Source organism: Stenella coeruleoalba, assembly GCF_951394435.1.
Source record: "Stenella coeruleoalba genome assembly, chromosome: 15".
NCBI classification, from domain to species: Eukaryota; Metazoa; Chordata; class Mammalia; order Artiodactyla; family Delphinidae; genus Stenella; species Stenella coeruleoalba.
The window spans coordinates 84,737,132-84,763,401 of record NC_137161.1 but is presented as its reverse complement, the minus strand read 5'-3'; the positions used below and the strand labels follow the sequence as shown (position 1 = coordinate 84,763,401).

Sequence of the window (26,270 nt, the reverse complement as noted above, 5' to 3'; positions counted from 1 at the left end):
TGTTCACCCACTCGTCAACACGGGTGGACGGAAATGTTTAAGGCTCGCTTCAGGGCCAGGCGACACTGCCCCGAGGGGTCAGCACGGGCCAAGGACACAGCCAGGGAAGGTCAGTATTTCACTTGTGCGACCACCACCCGCCGTTCAGGCGAGGACCCGGCTCAGAGCAGGCAGGCGGCCTGCCCAGGTCACACAGCCAGGAAGGGTGGGGAAGGACCGGGCAGGGCCGGGGGCAGGGCTGCAGCCGCCTCATCCAGCTCTTCCCGGCCGCCGCCAGCCCCTTCCCGGCAGCGCGACCCCGCCCGGCGCGGCGGCCCGCCCCGCCCGCCAGTGCGCAAAAGCAGGAGGAACCGGCCGGCGCCCCGCAGGACGCGTGCGCAGAAGGCAAACGGCACGGAAAGCTCCGCTCCCCCGGGCGTGAATCCGCGATCCGGGGTTTTGGCCCCGCCGGGAGTTCTGTTTATAAACACACCGCGCGGCCACCGGCAAGGGGTGACCCTAACGGTAGTGAGATTAGAGGTCAGAGGTCAACGGGGGCGCCGGCGGGGAGACCCAGCCCTTCGCCTTTGCGGGCTGCTGGCTGCGCGGCGTGGCCGGTCCGGCGACCCTACCAAAGTCCGGGGCTGCAGGGGGCGCCACGTGGTGCGCACGTGGTCCGGTCCCGGCGCGGCGGCCTCCCCTCCCCCAAGGCGCTGGCGGCCCCAGCGCCTCCTAGCGGCGGCCAGGTGCTCTGCGCTGCATGTCGCGCCTGCGCACAACGCGTCACGACGCGCCTTCCGGTCTGCGCTGGAGCGGGGCGTAGGTCCGTTGCGTCCTCGTGACGGCTGCGGGTCCGCGGCGCCCCGGTCCCCAAGGGGGCGGGGCGGGGCGAGCCTCCGGGGGCACACGTGCGGGGCTGGCGGAGGCTTGAGACCGTGCCCCGCGCAAGTGGGGCCCGCGGCCGGACGTGCACGGCAGCCGGGCTGTGACGCGCGTTGGGGGCATCCGCGCGGGCCGGGGGGGTGCTGCAGGCCGGCTGCTCCTCCCCAGCCTGAGTTTAAGTTCCCGGAGGGCGGACACCGCTGGTTTCCTATAGGCGCGCTGTACAATGCTTAGTAAAATAAATGAACGGAGGGTGAATTATGGGATTCTACGTGAGAAACACCTTTGGGCCCGCAGTAAGCAAGGAGTCTGTGGTAGTCACTGTTACGGCTGTTGCCTTTTTTTTTTTTTTTTTGTCCTTTGACTTTATTCCGTTAAGTATAAAAAGATTTGAAAAGTGCCTTAAAAAAAACAAACCTTTGTGGGCTTCCCTGGTGGCGCAGTGGTTGGGAGTCCGCCTGCTGATGCAGGGGACGCGGGTTCGTGCCCCGGTCTGGGAGGATCCCACATGCCGCGGAGCCTGAGCGTCCGGAGCCTGTGCTCCGCAACGGGAGAGGCCACAACAGTGAGAGGCCCACGTACCGCAAAAAAAAACAAAAACAGATTTGAGCAGGGCCTTATAGAGATTGAAAAGCAAAGAAACGTTCCCCCTTTTTTTCTGCCATTTTATCTTAAAGGCTCACAGTTGCATTGCCACTGCTGGTTGCTGTGTAAAATTAGTGTTTCTCAGAAGTTTACCCACTTCCGTATTTTTAAAATACCTAGTATGTACCAGACATTGCCACAGGTCCTAAGGAAGATGGGCCACACCTAGGTAAGAGGAAACCTAAAAGTGGTTAAATTATAAAGGAAATCAGGAAGTATCTCGCCCACAGTTCAGGCTGATGGTACATGTTTAACAGCTGGTAGGGGGAGGAGTACATATGTAGACACATTTATTATGAATTTTAACTAGTAAAAAGCATGTGCAGTACACAGCCTACCAAAAATGGTAAAACACAGTACTCTTTCTTGTAAATTCCCTGGAGCCATTTGATCCTCAGATGTTGCCATTGCTTATTTTTGCTGAACTCTTGTATCCATGGCCAACCTATGGTTAAAATTCAATCATAATCTATCAAATTGAGTTGTCTCCCAACCCACTGTTTTTCCAATAAATTTATTGTCATTAAGTGTAATATGTGATACAAACTTTGGTTGATTTAATCACATCAATGAGTGAGACAGAAATGAACCAAAAAGATATAGATCTTTATTCATCAGTGATGTGAGCAACTTCTTTGCTGTATTGGATCATTTTTCCAGTACCGGACGAATGTTTTGTGCCAGTCATAATATAATGGCTAAAAACTGGACACAATTTTAAGTTTAGCTGCACTGTTAATTTTCTCCATTATTAGGCTAGGGGTTGGGAAATGTTTTCTACAAAGGGCCAGATACATATTTGCTGGACACCAGTGGTCTCTGGCACATAGTCTTTGTTTTATATTTTATCAACCTTTAAAAATGTAAAAGCCATTCTTCACTTGAGCAAGGGCCTCACTTGGCCTTCAATCTCTGAATTGTAGCATTTTCAGAGTTCCCCAGTGTAACTATTTCTCTAATGGCCAACTTGGGAGTATCTGAACCAACTTGAAATACCTTGAATGCAGAGTTAGGGAAAGTATTTCCACCATACAGGTACAAGAGATGTGAGTAACCTCAAAAGCACGGGTTTTAGTAAAGTAATCATGAAGTGGTGAGTTTTGAGACCTTGTTTTTGATAGAATTGATTTCACTCTAAGTTTATATAATTCAATTTTTTATAACATCTGTGTTTAACCGCTAGCTCATGGAATTCCTGAATATTTAACAATCAGCTCTAACTGGCTCTAACTCCACACTGGTCTAACCTCTCAGTGGACCTGGGGGTGGGTAAGCCAGGCTTCTGGGAGGGTAGGCGATGTTCTGTTTCTGGGTTAAACTTAGACACACGGGAAGGTGAAACACCCCTGCCCCCCCCATGAGTCAATGCCCTGTATCATCACCTCCCCATGAGTGTAGGCGGGGCCTGCGATGTGCTTCTAATCAGTAGAATTTGGTGAAAGGACTGTGATGTCATCCCTTCCCTGTGGGTCGCATCGTATGTAAAGGGAGTTGGATGTCACGCCCATCACTCCCAGGACCCCATGACAACTGGAGACAGACTCTCCCGCTGGCCTCTCGGGAGCAAACAGCCATGTTGTGAACGGCCCCAGAGAAGGACGCTTGGCAGGGAACCATGGAGCTTCTGGGACCTGAGGGCAACCAGCAGCCCAGAAGAAGCTGGGCCAGCACCTCAATCGTGGCCACGTGGGACCCTGAGCAGAAGACCAGCTGAGCAGTATACCGGGACTGCTGCCCCACAGACGCCAAGGTTGGCAATGTGTGTACATTTTAGCTGCTAAACTTGTGGTCCTTTGTTTTGCAGCACTGCACGTATGCGTCTTTTTGTATGTGAGTTACATGTCTCAATTTTTAAAGGTTGGGGAGGAAATTAAGTACCATAAAAATAGCAGGAAATAACTGCACCAGAATGCTCTCGGGTAGTCTGACTCTGAGGAAGGTTGGCAGTGGGTTTTAGTGGGTTTGTTTGCCCCTGTGATCTCACTGCCCTGACTCTGTGGCCTGTCTACACTGCAAAGCGGGTCTGAGGTTGAGAGCTGGATTCCAGTGCCTGAGTTTTTACCTCCTGCCTACCTGTGTCCACGAGCTTCTGTTTCCTTACCTTTAAATTGGAGATGACAGTGGTCCCTGCCTTGTGGGACAGCGTCAGGAGGTGGTGAGATGGCCCCTTTCAGTGGACCACATGGTTAAGTGGCCAGCATTCCTGTAGCCCTCACCCGTTACAGAGCCATCAAGGGGCAAGAGGTGCTGACCCCAGCTCTGGGGTGGGTCCGGTTGAGTCTACACCACACAGGGTGACCTGCCAGCAAATGATTCTGAGTCACCGTCTGCCATTCCCTGAGCCATTCAGGAAAGATCAGGCGTCCAATTGAAACAGGCATTTGGTAGGAGTTTCCAGAGAAGGGCTCCCATCTTCTACGAGGCAGCCGTGAGAAGAAATGGCCTTTCCCCTCCAGGGGCGGTGACAGAGGATGAGCAGTGCAGAGCCTGGGACGCTGCAACCATCAGGCTTCCGGCGTCATCATCAACCGAGGAAGCTGGAGCCCTGGGTCAAGCCACACCGAAATTCCATCTGTACCGAGATCCCAGGTATGTGACTGACACGCTTCGGCATTGTTCAGACCATCCTGAGTTGGGTTTTGTGGTGCCTGATGGGCTGAACCCGCATCCTGATTCATTCGCCATGTAAAGCCATTAACCAGGTCCGTACACGGGGATGGGGACGAGGGACAGTGGCCATTGGATGCTGTGTCTGCAGCTCTGCCTAGACGTGGGCGGGCATGGCACAGGGGTGGCATGTTTTCAGGGCTGAAGCCCTTTGTGGCGTGCGACATGCCGCCTGCAGCTGCTCCCCAGGTATTCCATCACTTCATGCTCAGAACGGCCTTGGGGGGAGGCAGGTACTGTTATCACCCCATCTTAGTTCAGGCGGCTATAATAAATGCCACAGATGGGGCGACTTAGACAACAGTCACTTATTTTCTCACAATTCTGGAGGCTGCAAGTTTGAGATCAACAGTGGTTTCCTCTGAGGCCTCTCTCCTTGGCTGGGAGATGGCCGTCTTCTCCCTGTGTCTCTACATGGTCATCCCTCTGTGCGTGTCTGTGTCCTGACCTCCTCTTCGTATAAGGGCACCAGTCCCATGGGATTAGGGTCCATGTTGTGCCCTCACTTTGCCTTACTCACCTCTGTAAAGGCCAGTCTGCAGATAAGATCACGCTCTGAGGCACTGGGGCTCAGGCCATCAACATACGAATTTGGAGAAAATGCAGTTCAGCCACAACAAACCCCCACTTTACAGCTGAGGACGCTGAAATAGAGGCCATGCCTCTTGCACGAGGCCACGTGACTTATAAGGAGCAGGGCCAGGGCTCACACCCAGGTAGCCTTACTCCCCGCTGTGGACTGAATGTTTATTCGCACACACCCCCATCATTCATTTGTTGAAACACTAATCCCCAGTGTGATGGGGCCTTTGGGAGGTAACCAGGTCATGAGGGTGGAGTCCTCGTGGATGGGGTTAGTGCCCTTATAAGAAAAGACACAAGAGCAATTTTTCTCATTCTCACCATGCAACGTGAGGACACGGAGAGAAGGCAAGCTCTCACCAGACATCTGATCAGCTGACACCTTGCTCTTGAGCTTCCCAGCCTCCAGACTGTCAGAAATAAATGTCTGTTGCTTAAGCCCCTCCAGTCCATGGTGTCTTTGTTACAGCAGCCGAGCTGACTAAGACACTCCCCGCATCAACCATGCTCTATCTTCTCTGAAAACATGCTGTGAAACACTTCCGTGCTACAGGGAGGTCGCCATCAGCCATGTCATCGTTTCCCCTCTGCGTTGCGCCTGCGAACGTGGTCAGGGCCGGGCACAGTCTCCACAGATGCTGCCAGGCGCCCGGCTTGAGTTTGCAAGGATGCTCCCGTCCTAATGGGGGCCTGGCAGTTGTCAAATGAATGAAGGGAAGGGGCCTGGGGCCTGAGGAAGGCAAACCTCCACAGGAGAACCTTCTAATCCCCTTGCTCCACCGCGGGGACAAATGCAACCCCAGGAAGCATCCAGCCATGTGCCCCCTCGCCGCAGGGACAATGGTTTCCAGGCCTGGGCAGGCCAGGCTGCTTTCCTTTCTGTTTAACCCGCCCCCTCACTCCCCGCCCTGTGCCTGGTCACCTTCCGCTTGTGTCCCAAGCCTGCCTTGCTTTTGTGTGGTCACAGGAGCCCCGTTCAGCCTGCCCACAGCTTAGCCGAGCCTGGCCCAGTGCCGCGTCCCTGTCCCCAGGCCTGGAGGCCAGACCGCCATGCCGCCTCCACCGAGGAGCCCTCCTTGCACCCTGCCCCCGGGAATCGGCATGTCCGTCTCCAGCCCTGCCTCCTGTCGGCTGGATTTCACAAGAGAAACCCTGGTCTCCAGGCCCCAGCGGGCCCTAGCGCTTGGCGAGGCCCAGCCACCGCCCCCTGGGCCCACCCGAAGCGCAAGCCCGGGGAACAAAGACCCCCGAGGCCCTGGAGCTCTAGCTGTGGCCTATCGAAACCTCGAGGTGGTTCCCTATTAATCACTCCCTTTGGTGCCTCCGAGGCCAAAAAAGGAGTTGAACAAAACCTCTTTTCTAAGCAGGCAGAGCTTTGTAGAGAGAGAGAAAGAGCTGAGCAGCGAGAGTCCCCAGCCCCTCTCACCAGCGTAACACTAACAGGACGCCTGCCGGGGCCTCCCGGACCCACACACACACAAACAGGAGCCGCCTGGAGAGGGGTCTGGACCTCAGCCGGTGGCACCTGTGCTCCCAAAAGGCTGTGCAGGGATGGCCAGCGAGGGGTCTCACCTGCACGCAGCCCCTGCCTTGTTTTGTTTTAGAAACCAACAAGACCCAATTAAATGGTATTTTTTAAAAGTAGACGCATACTAGGAGGATGGGAGAGATGAAACAAAAATCCCGTCTGCTTTCTTTCTCCGACATAACCTTGAACCTCAACCCCTTTGTCTATTTTTTTCCCATGTTGTTGTCCTGCCTTAACCAATAACTGATATGCATTACTCGTTCATCTATAAATAGGAAGTTTGGCTTCTCTCTTTTTTTTTTTTTTTTGCGGTACGCGGGCCTCTCCCTGTTGTGGCCTCTCCCGTTGCGGAGCACAGGCTCCGGACGCGCAGGCTCAGTGGCCATGGCTCACGGGCCCAGCCGCTCCGCGGCCTGTGGGATCTTCCCGGACCGGGGCACGAACCCGCGTCCCCTGCATGGGCAGGCGGACTCTCAACCACTGCTCCACCAGGGAAGCCCTGGCTTTTCTTCTTAAACAGAAGGCCCAGGCCAGAACACCAGGCAGGCATTTCCCCAGCAAGCCCTCATCCCCCCAGGGACCAGGGGGCATGTTATCTCTGGTCCCGTGTCTGTGTCTGAATTGTCCTGTTACAGAGAGAAATGGCCTTTTTATTCAGGTGCTGGGCCCCTATCAGGCAGCAGGAGCAACAGTCTTAGACATTTATGCCTCTGAGTACAGGCAAGTTCTCTTTGTTAAAATTTAATTTGAAGGAAAAAAAGGAAAGAAAAAAAGCTGGCTCAAAGAGCATCGGCATGTCATCCATTTAGATTTGAGGGCAGAAGTCCGTCCAAAAGCAACGCAGAGCATGAGCTTGGAAAATCAGATGAATAAAGAGACAGCAGTTTATTGAAAAAGCATCATCCTGGGCCTCGCAAGGCAGGGGTGTGATTCACGGTACAGATTTTGGCCTGCCCGGGATACGGCCTCCCTGTGCGTGCCAGTCTCACCTTGAACACGACCTTGGGCTCTGAGCACAGAAGCCTCCCACTAGCCATTTTCGTCCAGTCCTGAGCCCTTGCTGAGTTCTGGGTTCCGTGGAGCTTGTATTATTTTCCTGTTTTACAGGTGAGAACACCAGGGCTCCCGGGGGCCAAGCAGCTGCCCTGGTCTAGTCACGAGAACGGGCCACTTAGCGGAAACCTAGGATTTAAACCCAGGTCTGTCTTGCTCCAGAGTCCACGCTCCTTCGCCTGAACTTGGCCTCTTGAATAATGTATGAGAACACACTTTGGGACGCGGGGGAGGGTGCTTCTCACGTGCTGCCGCCCGGGAGACCAGGGGAGCACAGTCTCACATGACACCACCAACGCACTGCTCCAACCCAAGAGGGTGAGCAGCGCTCTTCTCAGAAAGAAACACCTGAGAGGCAGATTCTGCGACCTGATTTGCGATGGTGATGCCTGCTCGTGCCTCAGAGGTTAACGGGTTAAATGACTAGAACGCGGGTGATCCTGCCTGGCTCGCGCTGTAATCGCGCAGCGGGGGACATTGCCAGCATGGCGGTTAAAAAGTACTTCTGCAGCTTCGCTATCGTGAGGGTTTTTTTTTTTTTTAAATTAAATAAAATGACCCTCTAACAGGAGAGATGATTATAATAATAGCTCTACAGAGCTTCCGAAGGAGCCATCACACCAGTCAAGGTAGGAAATTTAAGGTACAGCTGAAGGCCCACTCACTGTGATTCCAGGAAGTGCTGAGGCCCTTGACGGCTGACCTTAAAAATATATATATAGATGCCACTAATCATTGGAACGTTTTGTGTACTGGCTTTACGGTTTGCAGCACAAAGCAATGCATGGGCTGCCACCACAGAATTCAGAGACCTCCCTCCCACCCCGTCCCCAGCACAGGTTTTTATTTTTCCCAAACTGGAGATTAGCAAGATGCCGCACCTTTGACCTAACGTCAGAACTCAGCACGAGAGTGTAAGGAACGGCACCAAAGACGGAGGAGAGCTTAAACAAGCTTTCGTTGGGAACGCTCCCGGGCAAAGTTCACTGGTCTGAGAGAAAGGGGCCAGAGAAGTCGCGCCCGGACGAGGGTTTGGGCAGAATTTATAGGGGAAGAAGGGAAAGGGGTGTGGCGAATCCGGGAGGGCGCAGGTTATTCTTTATTTGGTGGTCTTTTCGGGTATCGTGGGGGACTGTTAGTCCCGCCCCTCGAAAGGCAGGAAGGCTGGGCCGGGTGGAAAGTCCCCAGGTCAGTTCCTGGAACTGGGTGGTCCGGAAAGTCTCCAGGGCAGTTTCAACCTGTGAGTCTGATTGCGTTCCCCTGCCTCGGGCCAGTTGGGCTTACAAGGAGAACAGTGAGGAAGGGCTGGCGCTTAGGTTCTCAACTCACCTCCTTTCCCCTGTGCCGTCCTTCCAAAGCACCAATTTATAGTGTTTTGGAAAGAGTAATTGATCAATGCCTGTGGTATGCAGTCACTTAACATGATGTCCACTAGGGATTTTTAATAACGTGGGGACACACTGTATAAAGTGAAGTAGAAAAAGCAAGATAGGAAACTGAGCATGTGTGTATTCTGAAGAAAATGCACCCAACTCTTAAAAGCCATCAGTGGTAAAGTCATGCCTGTGATTAGTTTCTTTCTGATACATATTTTCCTAATTTTCTGCAGACCGTATGTTGCATCGTGGCATGTAGTTTTTCTCAATGAAATTGAACAGAAACTGGGAAAGCTTTCTCCTATTCTGTTTCTCCCATATGCTGCCTTTTTCTGGTGATTGAGTTGACGGGTCCATTTACGTTCCTTTTATTTAATTCTTGCCAAGGCTGCTTGTTGCTTGGTAACGGTCATTGTTACCGATGGCCTTTTCCTCATTGGTACTCTGTAGTGACGCTGAATTGCAGAGCAAATCGGTGTGAAATGATTTCAGACCAGGGCAATAAACGAAACGATCTGACCTCAATTATCCCACTTTCCACCTTAGGAGACGTGGGTACTGCTGCCAACTTCCCCGAACATTACATTTAATAAATGTACTAGAAAGAATACCGCCTTAAACATCCATGGTTCCTGGCTTTCCGCTGCCGTGCCCAGCCGTGAAAACCTCCCCTACCTGTCCCTGAGATGCTGCTGGTCTCCGGGACCCTGTTCTCTCTCCTGTTGCGGCAAATGCGTTGTAGTTGCCAACCTAGCGGCCTCCTCTCCACCCTTCTGTTCTTCCTGCCGCGAGAACCCAGATTCTTGTCCTGTACCATCTTTCCATCGGCTTCAGGAGAGCTGGGGCCCAGTTCCTAAGAGAAACCCATGATCAGGCTAAGAAAAGCATGGTGGTCGCAAACCCCTTGCCTGGAAGTGGTTTAAACACAGGCATGTGGTGTCTTTTCGGCGAATGAGACGTGAGGGGAAGTGGGCTGGGGGAGGGAGGTCCTGAGAGAAGTGTTTGCTCCTAGAAAAGAGATGCACGAAGCAGAGACGGTCTCCAGATCCTGGTTTGGGAAGATGAGGGGCCTCAGGCCCCTGCAGCCACCTCAAAATCACAAGAGTCGATCCATCAAGGACAAAGGAGCCCCGTGCTGGCCAGAAGCTGCATCCTTCCTGGCATCCCTGAGTCACTGAGTCGGTCATCCTAGGGCCGCCCTTTCTCCTGAGTTCTCGTCTGTAAGGTCATAATCCTGCTCCGTGCTGGAGCCACGTCAAGCTGGGCTTCCTGTCATTTGCAGTCAAAGCCTCCCACGTGAGCCAGTGCCGATGCTGAAGTTTCGCATGATGGGGATCCCCTGGCCTCCCCCTTCGTGGGGTAACCGACGCATCGTGGCCCATCCCCAGCACTCGCGGTCTAAGCCGTGATCCTGGGATAATTATCACGAGGGTCCTGGTTCACTCTCCAGAGTGTCCCGGTTTCAGATGATCCGTTGTTGTTACGAGTTGAATTGTGTCCCTGAGAAATTCACCTGTTGAAACCCTACTGCTAGTAACTCGAAATGGGACCTTCTTTGGGAATAGGGTGGTCGTAGATGTAATTAGTTAAAATGAAACTGTATCAGAGTAGGGTGGGCCTCAAATCCAAGATGACTGGTGTCCTTATATAAAGGGGAAAGTGGAGACAGACAGGCACACAGGAGGATGCCCTGGGAACACTAGAGTTAGGCTGCCACAAGCCAAGGAACTGCCAGCAGGTGGGAGAGAGGCCGGGACAGACCCTTCCCTCCAGCCTGCAGGGGAAGCGCGACGCTGCTGACACCCTGATCTCAGACCTCTGGCCTCCCAAGCTGCGCCATAATATGTTTCTGTGGTTTAAGTTACTCTGTCTGTGGTGCTTTATTACGGCAGCCCCAGCCACCTCACACAGACGTCCTACTGCAGGTGTGTCTGAGGAGGAAGGGCTTCTGGCCATCACCTTCTGGCCGCAGGTGATCAGCGGTGTCGGCCTTGCAGGGGCCTTGGAGGAAGGGTAGGGTGTCAACAGCCAGGGATGCTGTGTGGGGAGAGGGCGTGAAACACCCACGGAAACGTGTGAGCCAAAGCAAAATGACAGACAACGCTGTTAACCTCATCCGGCTGTCACGATATCGGCGCAAAGGAACAACTCAGCTCGAGGGCGTCGAGCTCCTCTGAGAGGATGGATCCTTGTGCGGAGAGCGGCAGCAGAGGAGGTGACAGGGTGTCCTGTACAGCGCGGCATCCATTCCAGTACACACAGATATGCCAGTGAAACAGCAGAGCACTCGGACACAGATCCACGTGCATAAACAATTGGTGGCAGAAGTGGCACTGCAGAGGCGTAGTTTTCAATCAATGGTGCTAAGAAAACTAGGTATTCACGTGGAAAAAGAGAACGAAATGAAACCCCTACCTCACATCACATGCAAAAATCAATTGCAGATGGATTCAGGAATTAAATGTGGGGCTTCCCTGGTGGCGCAGTGGTTAAGAATCCGCCTGCCAACGCAGGGGACACGGGTTCGAGCCCTGGTCCGGGAAGACCTCACATGCCGCGGAGCAGCCAAGCCCGTGCACCACAACTACTGAGCCCGTGTGCCACAACTACTGAAGCCCACGCGCCTAGAGCCCGTGCTCCGCAACAAGAGAAGCCCCCACGATGAGAAGCCCGTGCACCGCAATGAAGAGTAGCCCCTGCTCACCGCAACCAGAGAAAAGCCTGTGTGCAGCAACAAAGACCCAACGCAGCCAAAAATAAATAAAAATTTTTAAAAAAATGCTTTATTAAAAAAAAGAAATGTGAAAGGCAAAGCTACAAAGTTTTTAAAAGACATTAAAGGAGCTCATCTTCAGGATTTTGGGGTAGGGAATGATTTCTTAAGTCATTAAAAGCATTCATCATCAAAATAGCGATAATTAAAATCAAGAAGTTGTTCATCAAAGAATGGCAACAAAGAGAAAACTGAGGTGAGAAGGCCAGTCTCAGAGAAGATACCTGCAACAAACATAACCAAGAAAAACCAGTTCTCCAAATATGTAAAGAACTTCAAACTGATAACGAAAAATAGACAACCCCATAGGAGGAAATGGGCACTTCACACAAAGGGCCAAGAAGCTTTGGAGAAAGGTGTTCACCCTCACTGGAAGTTATCCAAGTGCCCGTTAAAACTGTGAGAGATCTCTTTACCTTCCAGACCGGCAAAACCCAGCCAAGTGGTCACAAAGACAGACAGCCATGGGGACTCTAAGACAGCACAGGTGGGAGCACAGATTGGTACAGTGACTTTGGGAAATAGTTTAACATTGTCTAGAAAAATGTCCGATGACTCACAAATCCACTTCTGGATGTGTAACCTAGGAAAGTGGTTCTAACGTTAGCCGACGTCACAATCCCCCAGAGGGCTTCTGGGCCCCATTCCCAGAATGAGTCAGGAGGTGTGGGGTAGGGCTCCAGGATCTGCATCCTTAACAAGTTCCCTCCCAGATGACGCTGATGCAGCTGACCTGGGGGCCACACTTTGAGAACCACCTGGAGAGACGTGTGCTCATGGGCTTCAGGAAACACGTACAGGAACTGTCCTCAGAGTCGTAGCTAAAAATGTCCATCGACAGTTGAATGAATAAAGTGCGGCCCGTTCACGCAACGGAATCCAGTAAAGCATTGGAGATGAATGAACTACCTCCACCTGCAAAACATGGGTGCATCTCCAATTCGACTGTAAAAAGCCAGACAGGATAGATCATAGGCAGTTTAATTCCAATCATTAAATGTTTAAAAACAGGAAAATCAAGCCACGTCGTTCAGGGTTGCATGGGTATGTGATAAAACTCTAAGGAAAAGCAAGAAAACAACTTAAAAGTTGGTGCCGTGGTTTCCTCCTGGGGGGAAGGGAAGGTGATGTGACCGGGGAAGGTGTGCCAGTTACTAAGTTACGGCCTCTCAGCCCCAAACCCATCGTCCTAGCCTGGGGCTCTGTGGAGTTGCGGCTGAGACCTGCACACCGCGCTTCTGTTTAGCCAGCCGGCTCCCTGGCAGGATCTGCCAATAGGTGGCGCTAGACCAAGCCTGCGAGGCAGGGAAGGGGAAGGAAAGAAGGGCTCCTCGGCGTTAGGTCTGCACCAGCTCCTTACTCCCATAAACTCTGTTCTAGCAAAGCCTCTCTGCTGCTGCATCGTCAGTTCCGTTGGGTAGCAGCAGCTTCTTGTCTTCTGCTTTCCGAACGCCTATGGAAACGACTCACTGTGACCCCTCGGGACCACCAGCACAGCCAGCCCACCCCGCCTCGGGAACCAGCGTTTCAGCTCCTCTGACTTCCTACATCTCCATAATCCCAAGCCCTTCCTGTCGTGCCCCCATCACCACCACCGAATTATCCACCTCGTTTAGTCCCGACCTCCAAGAGACAGAGTTCTCTTTGTACCCTTTCCGTTAGCTTGTAACAGCTTTGGACCTAGTTAACGGTTCTTCCTGTCAAGCTCTTGCCGCTAACATAACTTGGTGGCTCTTGTCTTCATGTCTGTCGATTCATCGTCACCTCTAGGATTGAGTCCACACCCCGTGCATCAAGAGGGGACGGGCAGACGGGAGCCGGCACGTGCCATCTGCCATCTCGCCTTTCACAGAGCCTTCGACTGCGATGACCAGCCGTCCCAGTTTGTCCAGGGCTGAGGAGTCTCCCGGGATGCAGGGTTTTCGTGGCTGAAATTCAGAACGTATAGGCAATGAGTTGGTCGTCCTAAACCCTGTGTCTTCATCAAATGCATTAACCCTACTTATGTCTTGTGGCCGCACTTGGCTTCAAGGAAGGATGGGAAATGTAGTTTTTTAACTGGGCTCATTACCGTCCCAGGAAATATAGTTTTTTAGCTGGGCTCATTACCATCCCAGGAAAAATTAGGGAAAAGGGCAGAATGGCCATAGGGGAGGCTGCTGGTGGTTTTGCCCTTTTAACTCCAGGCTGTAACCACTAACTACCCGCGGGCATTGCCTGAGACACGGCTGTCATCAGGGTTGTGATGAGAAGCCGGTCCTCTGACGGTGGTCTCCCTTAGGGCACGCTGCCTGTTTTCCTCATTCAAACAGTGATTCCTCTCTGGCAGCCCGAAGGGGAGAATCACGCCCATCCTTCAGTGTTTCAGATCTTCAGGGGCTACTTAAATCCTATAGCCGAGGGCCTGGGCAGTGACCCCTCCCGCCACAGGAGACGTGGCAGTTTTACATAGGTTCTATTTTCCTTTCTGTGTTTACAGTCCAATAAGGCTCTACACGAGTGGGAATCGGGGTTTTCAGTTCTTACTTTTGAGAGGGGTTCAGGAATCTTGGGTCCTGTATTTCTTTTTTCTTTTTTAATAAATCTTATATGTATTTGGCGCTTTTCTCAGATGGTAATTATCGTATCCTAGGTTTATTGTAAATATCCTTCGGTACTTGCATTTACTACTCTTGCTAGGGAGGATTTCAAAGCCGGTAAGTCAGTACGCTGACTCACGTGAATCTCAACAGCTCGCTGCCCGTTCTTTTTGGCAACAAAAACATAAAAAGAGGGAGGCGACATCACGTCCTGAAGTTTCAATCTTTCGATTAACTTAAACTTCGTAAGACTCTCTTAGCCAACTTGTTCTTTCCCTTGAAGCATGGGTAGGTTAAACTGCGTAGGGACGAGATGCCGCTTAGGTATCCGCAAGGTCCACCCGAAGCAGGAGGCCGCGTCTCTTCTGCTTTCCCTCACCCTAGCGCCGTGTGTGTTTAGTACGACTGCTCTTCTTACACACGGCCGGAGCAGGGCTGAAAGCTAGGGCTTCTTGAATTCCCTTGCCTTCTCTCGGATACAGGTTTCCCCATAGATGTGGGAAGCTACGTTTGCTTTTTCCTTTTCTCCGACTTCAAAACTAGGAATGTATATACCTGGAGCAGAATGAGAAATGAGCATTTCCTACCTACAGCGCACAAGTCACCAAAGCCCAGTTTCGTTTTCTCTCACTGTCTTTATTTCATCCTCTTCCCTGTTTGGAGCTCTGAAGATTTCCAGTTCAACTCCCACCCTTGGGCCTATTTGTTTCAACTTCCATTTTGTTTTGTTTTGTTTTTAAGATTTCTTTGATATGGACCATTTTTTAAAGTCTTTATTGAATTTGTTACAATATTGCTTCTGTCATGTTTCGGTTTTTGGCTGCGAGGCATGTGGGATCTTAGCTCCCCGACCAGGGATTGAACCCACACCCCCTGCATTGGAAGGCAAAGTCTTTTTTTTTTTTTTTAATTATATTTATTTATTTATTTTTGGCTGTGTTGGGTCTTTGTTGCACTGTGCAGGCTTCTCATAGCAGTGGCTTCTCTTGTTGCAGAGCACGGGCTCTAGGCGCGTGGGCTTCAGTAGTTGTGGCACGTGGGCTCAGTAGTTGTGGTGCACGGGCTTAGTTGCTCCGTGGCATGTGGGATCTTCCCGGACCAGGGCTCAAACCCATGTCTCCTGCATTGGCAGGCGGATTCTTAACCACTTCGCCACCAGGGAAGACCCTCAACTTCAGTTTCGATTATAAGTGTAGGTTGAACCATGTGAAAGGAACACCGATGGACCGCGTTTGCCCAGTTCTGAGTGGCAGTTGCATCTGGGTCATCCTGACACTCAGTAGCACGTGGGGAGAGCTTGCTTACCTTCTGGGCTGCGCACCATGCCCTGGACGCACGGCCCTTCTGTGGGCTGGAGGTTCGTGTGAAGAGGGGAAACTGAGACCCGTGGAGACTAAGTGCCTTGCCCAGGGCCCTGCACTTTCTAAGTGTTGGAGCTGCATTTGGACCCTAAGGGGCTCTGACTCCAGGGCCTGTCCATGCACCCAGCACACCCACATGCCATCAGCTCCATTAACCTGAGGACACAGGCATAGTATCATCTGCATGCGTTACAGAGCATTTTGTAGAAAGTACAAAGGGAAAGCTTTTGCTTAAGTATTTTAGTAACTTCTCCTCCAATTAATTGTTTCCATCCCTTTGCAAAGAGCAGGGAGTACCAAGAGCTGGAGGGGGCTTTAGCATCGGATGGCCCGAGAGCTAAGCCTCAGTTCAGCCCGTCCCACCAGCAACGTGCCCTCAGGCAAGTCATTTCCCTTCTCTAGATCTTAGTTTCACTTTGGGGCCCTGTTGGAATGGAGCTGCTAATAACGTCTTTCACCGGCTTGCTTAGAGAATTAAATAATATACCTAAGACTCCCAGCACAGTGCCTGGCACACAATAGGTGCTCAATAAATGTCAACTAAAGTAAATTGTGACCCAGAAGGGAGAGCTGGCGTTCTGGTAGGGGAAGATCTGCTGGGACGAGCCTGGTTAATGTTTCACTAGCAGCTTCTGGGAGCTTAGATGAGACTCAAGTCTGCGTGGCCATGACAGCAGTCTCTAATCCCCTCATGAGGGTGGGAAAGACCCTGAGAACCCTGGGCTGCAGGCCCACCTCTGCAAGGCGAGGGCACCTCACCAGTCCTGTTGGAACCTCAGCCTCCAGCCTGTAAAATGGAACTGATGACACCTCCCTCTGTGTTGGCCTCTGCAAGCAAATCAGATGTTTTTAAAAAACAACAGCAACTTTGAAAATGATAAGACATGAAGACAGGCTCCTCAAATGTCTGCGGCAGGGTGTTTCCTGATATATAAATTTGTATTTTTGTCCTCTCTGTGTTTATTTTTGAAAGTAGCCGGGCTTTGCGTCCTCTTGTTTTAGGTGAGCTTGGGTTGCAGAAGTGAAGCCTAAGTTTTCAACGAGGGGTTATACTAGGGCCTCCGAAGAGGGAGAAGGAGAGAGAAAAGTTCCCAGAAGCGGTGGCTCCCAGCCCCTCCCAGAGGAGGGGTCACAAACCAAGATCAAGGAAGGTGCCAGATTTCGGGGTGCTGTGAGCCACGGGGACCCAAGTCTTGCTCTCTTGGAGAGCCCCAAGAAGGGATCAGGGCCGCACATGCGAAGGCTGGACCCCACAAACCAGGCCTCCAGCCTTGCAAAAATTGCTGTGTCTGAATTTGGCCACAAAGCTGCGGGGTCCTTGAGCGCGTTGGTCTTGGTCAAAGGACGTATCAGCAAAGCTCAGTGTGGGCTAAAGGCCTGAGCCCTCCTGCGGGACATCTAGGCCTCTGCACACCTCCGGGTTAGAGGGAGGACTCCAGCAAGAGAGAAACTGAGTTTTGCACCCCCTCTGCACTCAAAGAATTATTTTTAAATTTTGTAGAAACACAGGGACATCCCGTAGAATGGCTGTACCTTCGTAGTCATGCATCCATTCAAACAACAGTTTGCGCACGAACTCCGTTACGGGTGCTGGGACGCCACAGCAAACAAAGACGGTCCCCGCCCTCCTGGGGCTTGGATTCGAATTCATTCTCTCACATCTTACATTTATAAATTGCTACAAAAATATAAGATATTGAAATTATTTAGCTCCTGCCGGGAAGTCCAGACTTGGAATAAACAGTGAGGCTTCAAGTAAGCCAGGAACTCCATGTTCAAGTTTCTTGGGGTGAAAAGTCGCTCTTGTCCAGTGCCCTTCGTCACCATGGAGACCCCCAAGGCATGACGTGGGCAGTGAGAAAAGAGGGAGGGAGAGAAAACTGCTGAGATGGACCCTGATGTACAGCTGACACTTAGAAGAAAAACAGGATGCAAAGGACGTGAGTTTATCTAAGCCAGGTTTGCAACAAGCAAGGTCAGGGCCAAACGTCTCCTTTACTGGGGAGGTCTCTTCTTGGGCCTCCGAGATAAGCTGGCCAAATGTGGCCTCGTGGGGAGAGGCAGGACCACCGCGTGGGAAGCTGGTCGAGGAAGTCACCCTCCTCAGGAAGGTGCCACTTATCTGCTGGGCATTGTCCCCCTACATCTCAGACACTTGCCCGTTTGTCACTTGAGGGTGAGAGAATGGGCACAGAGGACTGTGCTTACAATCTGCATTTAAAGGCTGCTTATCAGCTTATCTACAAAACAGAAACAGACTCACAGACATAGAAAACAAACTTACGGTTACCAAAGGGGAAAGCGGTGGGGGGGGGGGGCAGAATAAATTAGGACTGTATATAAAATAGATAAACAACATAGGACCTACTTTAGTGCACAGGGAACTGTATTCGATATCTTGTAATAACCTATAATGGAAAAGAATCAAAAAGAATTGAATCACTATTCTGTACACCTGAAACTAACACAATACTGTAAATCAAATCTACCTGAATTAATAAAAAAAAAAAAAGATGAATTGACAGTGGGTTGTTTTTGTTTGTGTGTTTTTGTGTTTTGTGGGGAGGTTTGGTACAGACCCGAAAGGGCAGCTAATATAGTAGGTACTTTGTTGGGAGTTATCTTTATGTTATAACAATGTTTCTTTCTCTTCCCAGCAACACAGCACTGGGGCTTGGATGATGGACACTCAGGTGAGGACCTGAATTCTGTGGTTAAAAGTTGCCTTTTTTGACCCGGAATTGGGAGTCTGACTTGTTACGTTACCTCATCAGATCCCAAAGGAGCCTACTGGCTTTTTTTTTTTTTTTTTTAATCATTGACATCCCCCGACAAAGAACATTGTCGTGCACTGGCTGGGTCACCAGTCAGGGCGCTGCCCCTCGAACTCCTACCACATCCCTAATAAGGAAGAGGGAATCATGGTGGAAATTTCTCTTTCGTCTCTGGCAGGAAAAAGCCAGCTTCCTCAGAGCAATCAGTTTGTTTTCATCCTATGGACAGTGACTCTTGTAACCAAACCTCTTTCCTTCTTTGGACTGTTAGGAAGCTCAGAATTAAAACCGGGATTTATCTCTACCAACTCTCTTAAACTTTAAGCTTTGCACTTTGTGTACTGACTGTACGTGCGGCTTAATCTTGTTTTTGTTTGTTTGTTTTAGCTCAGATGAACTTAGACTCCATGAGATGCAACCAGCAAAAGTGGGAAACAGACTCTGGGAAACTTTAATGAACAAGTGACCCCGTTTTTAAAAATAAATCGAAAGGGGGAAAAAAGGAGGCGGAGGGAAAACATGGACTAAAAGAGATTAAGAGAATCCTCACTCGTTGTTGGGAACATAAAATGCTGCAGTCACTTGGGAAAACGGTCTGGTAATTTCTTTAAAAGTTAAGTATACATTCGGCGTGTAACCCAGCAATTCCACCCCTGTAAATCTACTGGAGTGAAATGAAAACACATGTCAACAAGTAGTGCATAAAAGTTTATAGCAGAAGTTTTACTAAAACCCAAACTGGAAACAACACGTGTGTCTCTCAACTTGTGGACTGATTTCTTTTTTTAAACGGTGGTATATTCATACAGCAAAGCATTGTCAGCAATAACAGGGATGAACTGCTGATCCGTGCAACATGGATGAACCCCAAAACCTTGCGCTTTGCGTAAGAAACCAGACACAAAAGGCCACATAGCGTGTGATTCTGTGTATGGGAAATAGGTAGAAAAGGAAAAACCCTAGAGAAAAAAGCATATCTGTGTTTGCCTGACGCTGAAGGTCAGAGTGAGAATCGACCGCAAATGGGCGTGAGGGAACTTTTTGGGTGACAGAAATATTCTGAAACTGGATTGGGGTGGTTATTGAACAACTGTGCAATTCTCCAAAAGTTTGTCCAACTGTACGTTACAGTGTGTGAATTTTGTGGTATGTAAATTATACCTCAATTGAGGTAAATTATCCCTCAATAAGGTTGTGAGAAGATGAAAATCTAAACACTGGCCCAAAATTGTATACTGTTAAGGCAGGATTAGGATTCTTTCACGGATTATCGTGGTGATTTTTTTTAAAACCAACTCTTATCTTTTAGGGATACGCACTGAATTATAGGAAATGATATAATGCCTGAGATTGGCTTCAAAATAATACGAGAGGATTTGGGCGGCTTATAGATGAAACAAGGCTGTGTATACGGATCCCCGCTGGAGCTGGGTTTTGGGTACATGGAGGTATGTTGTATTATTCTGTCTTCTTTTGTCTATGTGTTCAACGTTCCCACAATTAAAAGTTTTAAAAGATGAGCTTAAGAGTATTTGAAAAAATGCTGAATTGGCTGAGTTCTTGGCGGGTCCCTGACGAAATCCAGTTGGAATGAGGAGGTGGACATCTATTGTTTGCCTTTTCTGCGTCCCCGCCCCTTCTGCTAACAGTAACCAGACTGCTTCGTGGACGGGCCAGCCCCACAGCATGGGCTGCATGACGCCTTCCAGGGCCGGCCCCGCCTGGTGCCTGCCCTCCTTTGGCCCAGGCCTGGGCACAGAACCTCCCTAAACCCGTCAGCTGCTTTCTCCTGGGAATTCCAATCTCCTATGGAATGATGCAAGAAAGGGGAAAGCTTGGAGTTGGTTAATCCCAGCGCGGGCATCCTGGGAGACCAGCCTTGCGGTTTTTGCAGCTAAATCCCCAGGGCTGCTCCGACTCCAGCCCTTTCTGAAAGCTGGATCTCGGCTTTCTCCAGTTCTGTGATCAACCTAGCATCATGCCAACACATTCCCTTTTTGTTGAAGTTGGCCAGAGTCGGTTTCCGTGGCAGAAAACCGAAGCACCCAGTGGCGGAGACAGCGAAGCTCACCAAGTGGTCGATGTGCGCTTTTAAATCTCTCCACCTCCCTTGTCTGATCCAGCCACAAACACAGACCCTTTGGACATTAAAACTCCCCCAAAGTGCTCTGATAACCAAAGAGGAAGGAATCCACATGATACAAAGACACCAGACTGACAGGGGTCAGCCCGAGCTCTGCTAAAACACAAACTCAGAGCACCGTCATAATTGAGACAGAAACATCTGTTGGGACAAAAGAGTTACCTTGGTCTATAACAGTCCCGTCTGATAGAAGTATAATATAAGCCACAAATGTGCGGCACAGAGGTAATTTTTTATTTTCCAGTAACTGCATTAAAATGGTAAAAAGAAACAGGTGAAATTAATCTGGGTAGTACATTTTATTTAACCCAATATATCCAAAAAATTATCGTTTCAAACTATAACCAATATAAATATATAAAATGCTATGAATAACCTTTTGCCCTTTCTTTTTTTTAACTAGTCTTTGAAATTGGTGTGTCGTGTGTTTTACACGGACAGCACATCTCACTTTGGCTGGGTCCCACTTCCAGTGCTCAAGAGCTATAAATGATAAAGCGGCTATAAATTATCCCCCTGGGGGTTCTGCGTGTATTCTGGGTCGTGAAGCCTTAGAAGGACCGTCGCTTCTGCCCAGCTGCATCCTCAGGGTTGCAGCAAAGGCTCCCGCCGAGGGCACAACCCCAGTGGCTCATCAGTCAGGGGCTGGTTTTGTCTGCAGTGGGGACCCTCCGCTGGGATGACACCACTGACTGGGCACTCGGAGGGCCTGACTTCAAGCCGCTGATTTAAAAACCTGGCGGGACCTGTTCACCGGGTACAAAGGTGACTTATGCAGCCCATCGGATGTCTCTCCAGAAGAGCGGGCCCCTGAGCGCTTAGAGGATTGAGCCTGTTTGTGGTGGAAATAACAGCACAAAAACCTTTGCGGAGAAGCAGAAACAGAGCTGCTGAATTACTGCTTGGAATGACCTCTGTTTCCATTCCTGCACGCACGGAGCTTACATTGGTCCATGACACACCACTCCCAGCCACGCAAGAAAAAAGCTAGACGAGCTGAAGAATCAAAACTCGTCTTAGATCTGCCAGAGCGGTGAGGTCACAGGGCAAACCGCCGCCCTAGGTTGTTTGGACAGACGGACGAATGCAGAGTCACGATGCACGAAGCCAGAGAACAGGAAACGGTGGGGGGGACCCAGGGCTGGGTGGACAGATCACACACCCCTGGGGGCCCGTCCTGGGGGCCCTGACACTGCCATGAGTTTTACCACTCGAAGCCCTGCCAGGTTTTCACAGTAAAGATCAGGAAGAAACCAAATCCCCTTGAGCTTCCTTCCATCAGGGGAGGAAAACAGGCATCGCGCGTTCTTTCTATTCTCTGTGAGGCTTGCCTGGCTGAGCAGCTTCTGGGGGCTTCTGCGGAGCTGGCCCTCGGGCTAAGAGCCTTGCTTTCCTTATTTCCAAGTCTATTTTTACAAAACACTCTGCATTTGTTGAGGTCACAGGAGTGACTCAGTGTCCTCCAACAGCCCTAAGCCCATTTCACAGCAGAGGAAACTGAGGCCCAGTGGCCAAGTAACTTGTTCGAGGGCACAGAGCTGGTTAGCGGTGGGGCTGGCGCCCCTCCCCCAGCACCTTCATTCCGCTTTGTCTTGACATGGAGAATCCTCCAGGCTCAGGCGAACGTCTGGAAGACGCAGCCCTGCCAGCGTCTCACGAGCGACCCCGAGCCAGGACCACCCCACTGGGTCACCCCCAAATTCCCGACGCACAGACACTGTGAGATGGTACACGTTGATTGGTTTCAGCTGCTACGTTTTGGAACCGTTTGCTGTTACACAGCCACGGATGAGTAACACACAGAACATCTTTTTTTTTTTCCTGAGCGCCAACACCCGAGTGTTCTGTCAAGAGTAGTTTTCACCCTGGCTTTGTTTGAACAAGTTTCCTGTGGTGTCGAAGTCAGACATGTCTTTTCCTGAATTAGCGTTTAAGAAATAAGATCGGTTCTAAATGACAGGGTGGCCAGGGGAGGCTGAAAAGAAAAACAAGCCCACCTGTTCCAAGTGAGCTGAGGACACAGGGGCCATGTCTCTCTCAGGTTTTGGGGGCCTCAGATGGGTGAGGAAGTTTCTTGGAGGATCATTCTGTCTGTCTGTCTCTATCTTCTGTAGTGATACAAAAATGCGGTCCTTGTCGGGAGTGGTCAGAGGCCCATCACTGTGTGATGTAACGCCCCAGGGACTCAGTGAGCAGACAGGAAGCAGCACTGGGGATGCAGAGAGGATCCAGAAGGATATAGAAGCAGCAGGAAGTGACATTCAGCAGACAGGAAGAGGAAGGGGACGCTGAAAGCACAGAGAACGCTCTGGGCTCATCGCTCATTTGCCAGATGCACCTCGAGCTTCAGGCCCTCGAAGCTGCGAGTGTGGACCCGCCGCTTTCAGATTCTGAGGCTTCCCAGCCCATCTGCCCACCTTCAGGCCCAGCCAGGACCAGGTGGAGGGGTTTCCACCGGGCCCCTGTCTTGGGATGGGGAACAGCAGGCCAAGCGAGGACCCCTTCGGCTCAGGGCAGGAGGGTGACCCCATCGGCGCTTTTTGCGGAGGTCTCGTACGGCTCTGCCCGGACCACGTTGGTGTGATTCCCTGACTTTGGAGGATGAAGGGAGGAGGGGGCAGACGCAGCCCAGCCACACCCCGCCCCCAGAGCAGCACCGTCCAGAACTTTCTGCAGTTATGGGAACTTTCTTCATCTGCGCTGTTCAGTACAGCAGCCATTGGCCACGTGGGTCTCCAGATCCAGCTCTTGGAATGTGGCTCGTGCCGCGTTTCACAAGGAAGGGTTTCATTTTATTTCATTTTCGTTAGAGTGTAAGTGTAGATAGCCAGATGTGACTAGCAGCTTCTGAATTGGACGACATGGCCCTTAATCCTTGTTTTGGGTCTAAAATCACAAACTCTCTAGAGATGTGTATATATATATATATATATATATATATTAATTTTATATTAAATGTACATAGAGTAAAAGGTACATGGAGTAAAATTCACTTTTTCTGTGTACAGTTCTGCTACTTTTGACAAATACGTGGGGTCATATAATCACCACCACAACCGTCACCTCCCACCCAGGATTCCCACATGTCGTTTTGTAGCTAGCCTCTCCCAGACCTCCAGCCCCCGGAATCGCTCATCTGTTTCTGCCTCTATAGATGTCGTACAAATGAAAGCATACAGGATGCGCTTGGGGTCCTCCGTGGTGTTCTCTGTACGCGTCCTTTGCTCCTTTTCAGTGCTGCGTGATGTTCCGTCGTACGGTTGTGCCTAAGTTTGTTTTCTATTCCCCTAGCGAGGTGCGTTTGGATTGTTGGGTTGTCGAGTTTGGGGTCTTTAGGAAAAAAGCCACTACAGATAATCATGTACAAGTTTTTGTGTCCACACAAGTTTTCATTTCACTTGGATAAAGAGCTAGTGATGGGGTTGCAGGTCATTCGGTAAGGTAGTTGAACTGTATGAGAAACGGCCAGACTTTTCCAAAGTGGCAGTACCGTCTTGACTTCTGCGAGCCATGTGGGAGAACTCCAGACCTTCTCATCAGTTTTCACAGAAATCCCAGCGTGGTTTTATCCTGCTTCCTAACAACGAATGATGTTGAGCATCTTTTCCTGGGCTTGTTTTTCACGCCTATACCTTTAGTGAAGGATCTGTTCATGTGTTTTTGTTTTGTTTTGTTTTTAAGACTTCAATTATCTTTTTTTTTTTTTTTTTTTTTGGCTGTGTTGGGTCTTTGTTGCTGCACACGGACTTTCTTTAGTTGCGGCAAGCAGGGTCTACTCTTCGTGTGGTGCGCGGGCTTCGCATTGCGGTTGCTTCTCTTGCTGCAGAGCACGGGCTCTAGGCACGCGGGCTCAATAGTTGTGGCTTGAGGGCTCTAGAGCACAGGCTCAGTAGTTGTGGCGCACGGGCTTAGTTGCTCCGCGACATGTGGGATCTTCCTGCACCAGGGCTCGAACCCGTGTCCCTTGCATTGGCAGACAAATTCCTAACCACTGCGTCACCAGGGAAGTCCCACATGTGTTTGTTTTTAATGGATTGTTTTTCCAGATATTTCATGGCCTCTTTTTAACATGGCCTTCATCGTCACCCCCCAATACGGTGTGTTTTTCTTGTAAATGGTTTAGTGTCTTGTAGTTAATTTTGTTCCTTTTTGTTCCTGCAGCCAGCTCCAGAGGCTTCCATCAGGGTAAGAGCCTGGGTGTCGTGGGCTCCCAGCAGTCGACTGGGTTCTCCCTCGCAAACTTTTTCTTTTTCCTTTTTTGAGCGGATGCATCGTGAAGCAGCTTTAGCAGACCCTCTAGACCCAAGAGAGTGTGAGAAGAATTCACTTTCTCCGATTCTGGTTCTATAATGGCTTTTTATTGCCCTCTTTCTGGACCTCTCCGTTGAAGCTGTCAGTGTATCGAAGGCTTGCTGTTTAAGAGGAAAGGAACTTGCAAGGTTCAGTGGGTGTCTAGGATTGCAGGGTCATCGTGAGTCAGCCCTGGGAGCTCCTACCATTGTCACATACAGGTTCTTGCTGGTCGGGAAAAGAACTGTCCAGGTCTGTCAGTCTGCGCAGAAGTCTTCACGTTTAATATCGTCAAGCCTGAGGGCCGTGGAAGCACATATATCCCTCTTGTTCTCAAACAGACCTGTCATTAACAAGAGAGAAGTCACCCCAGATGAGCCAGAGGAAAGAACTTTGGAGGTTTTATGTAAATCTCTCTCTTTAAAGAAAAAATTGTGGTAAAAGACACGTAACCCAAAATTTACAATCTTAACTATTTTAAGTGTGCAGTTCGGTAGCGTCAAGTACATTCACATTATCGTGCAGCCATCGTCATCTCCAAAACTTTTTCATCTTGCGAAACGGAAGCTCTGTCCCCATTAAACACTCACTCCCCATTCATTCCCCGTCCCTCTGGGAAGTAACCACCCTTCTACTTTTTGTCTCTATGAACTTGACTCCCCTAGGGACCCCACATAAGCGGAATCATACAGGACCTCTCTTTTCATGACCAGTTGATTTCTCTTAGCCCCATGTCTCCAGGATTCATCCACGTTGTAGCAGGTGTCAGAATTTCCTTTGTTTTTAAGGCTGAATAATGTCCCATCAGACATGTCGGTGGACCCTTGGCTTGTTTCCATCTTTTGCATATTGTGAATAACGCTGCTATGAACGTGAGTGTACAGATGTCATTTCAAGACCCTGCTTTCGGGACTTCCCTGGTGGTGCAGTGGTTAGGAATCCACCTGCCAGTGCGGGGGACACGGGTTCGAGCCCTGTTCTGGGAAGATCCCACGTACCGCAGAGCAACTAAGCCCCTGCACCACAACTACTGAGCCTGCACTCTAGAGCCCGCGAGCCACAACTACTGAGCCCACGTGCTGCAACTACTGAAGCCCGCGTGCCTAGAGCCCGTGCTCCACAACAAGAGAAGCCACCTCAATGAGAAGCCCATGCACGGAAACGAAGAATAGCCCCCCGCTCGCTGCAACTAGAGAAAGCCCGCATGCAGCAATGAAAACCCAACGCAGCCAAAAATAAATAAACAAATTTATTTAAAAACAAATAAAGACCCTGCTTTCAATTCTCGTGGGTATAGACCGAAAAGTGGAATCGCTGAATCAGATGATCGTATGTTTTCCACCAAACTGCTTTCTAGAGGGGCTGCAGCGTTCTCCATTCCCGCCAGCAATGCGTCTGTAAACGTCTTTGTCTGAGATAAATATTGCTTGACTCCCTTAACTTCTCCCCATCTCCCTAGTTCAGCCCCTGGCCTGGTCTACGAGTTTCCTAGCTGGCCTCCGATGGTCACGCAGACCCCTTTCGGATTCAGGCTCTGCCCGACAGCCAGTGATCCTAATTCCGATATGTGGGTCTGCATGTTGCCATTCTGCTTACAGCCCCTCAGTGGTTCCCATTGCTTTGGGGATCAGACCCCAA

General features: G+C 50.5%; 1 long non-coding RNA gene across 2 annotated transcripts; it reads left to right on the top strand.

The window, feature by feature from the left end:
• Positions 1-485: 485 nt before the first annotated feature.
• On the top strand, positions 486-25,867 carry LOC307197829. 2 transcript variants are annotated; one of them, XR_013831515.1, is made up of 5 exons: positions 486-3,256; positions 3,963-4,095; positions 18,083-18,118; positions 18,587-19,647; positions 24,504-25,867. It is a non-coding gene; the product is annotated as an uncharacterized lncRNA (long non-coding RNA). The 2 variants fall into 2 exon arrangements; XR_013831516.1 differs by lacking the exon at positions 24,504-25,867 and adding an exon at positions 20,746-22,330.
• Positions 25,868-26,270: the final 403 nt, after the last annotated feature.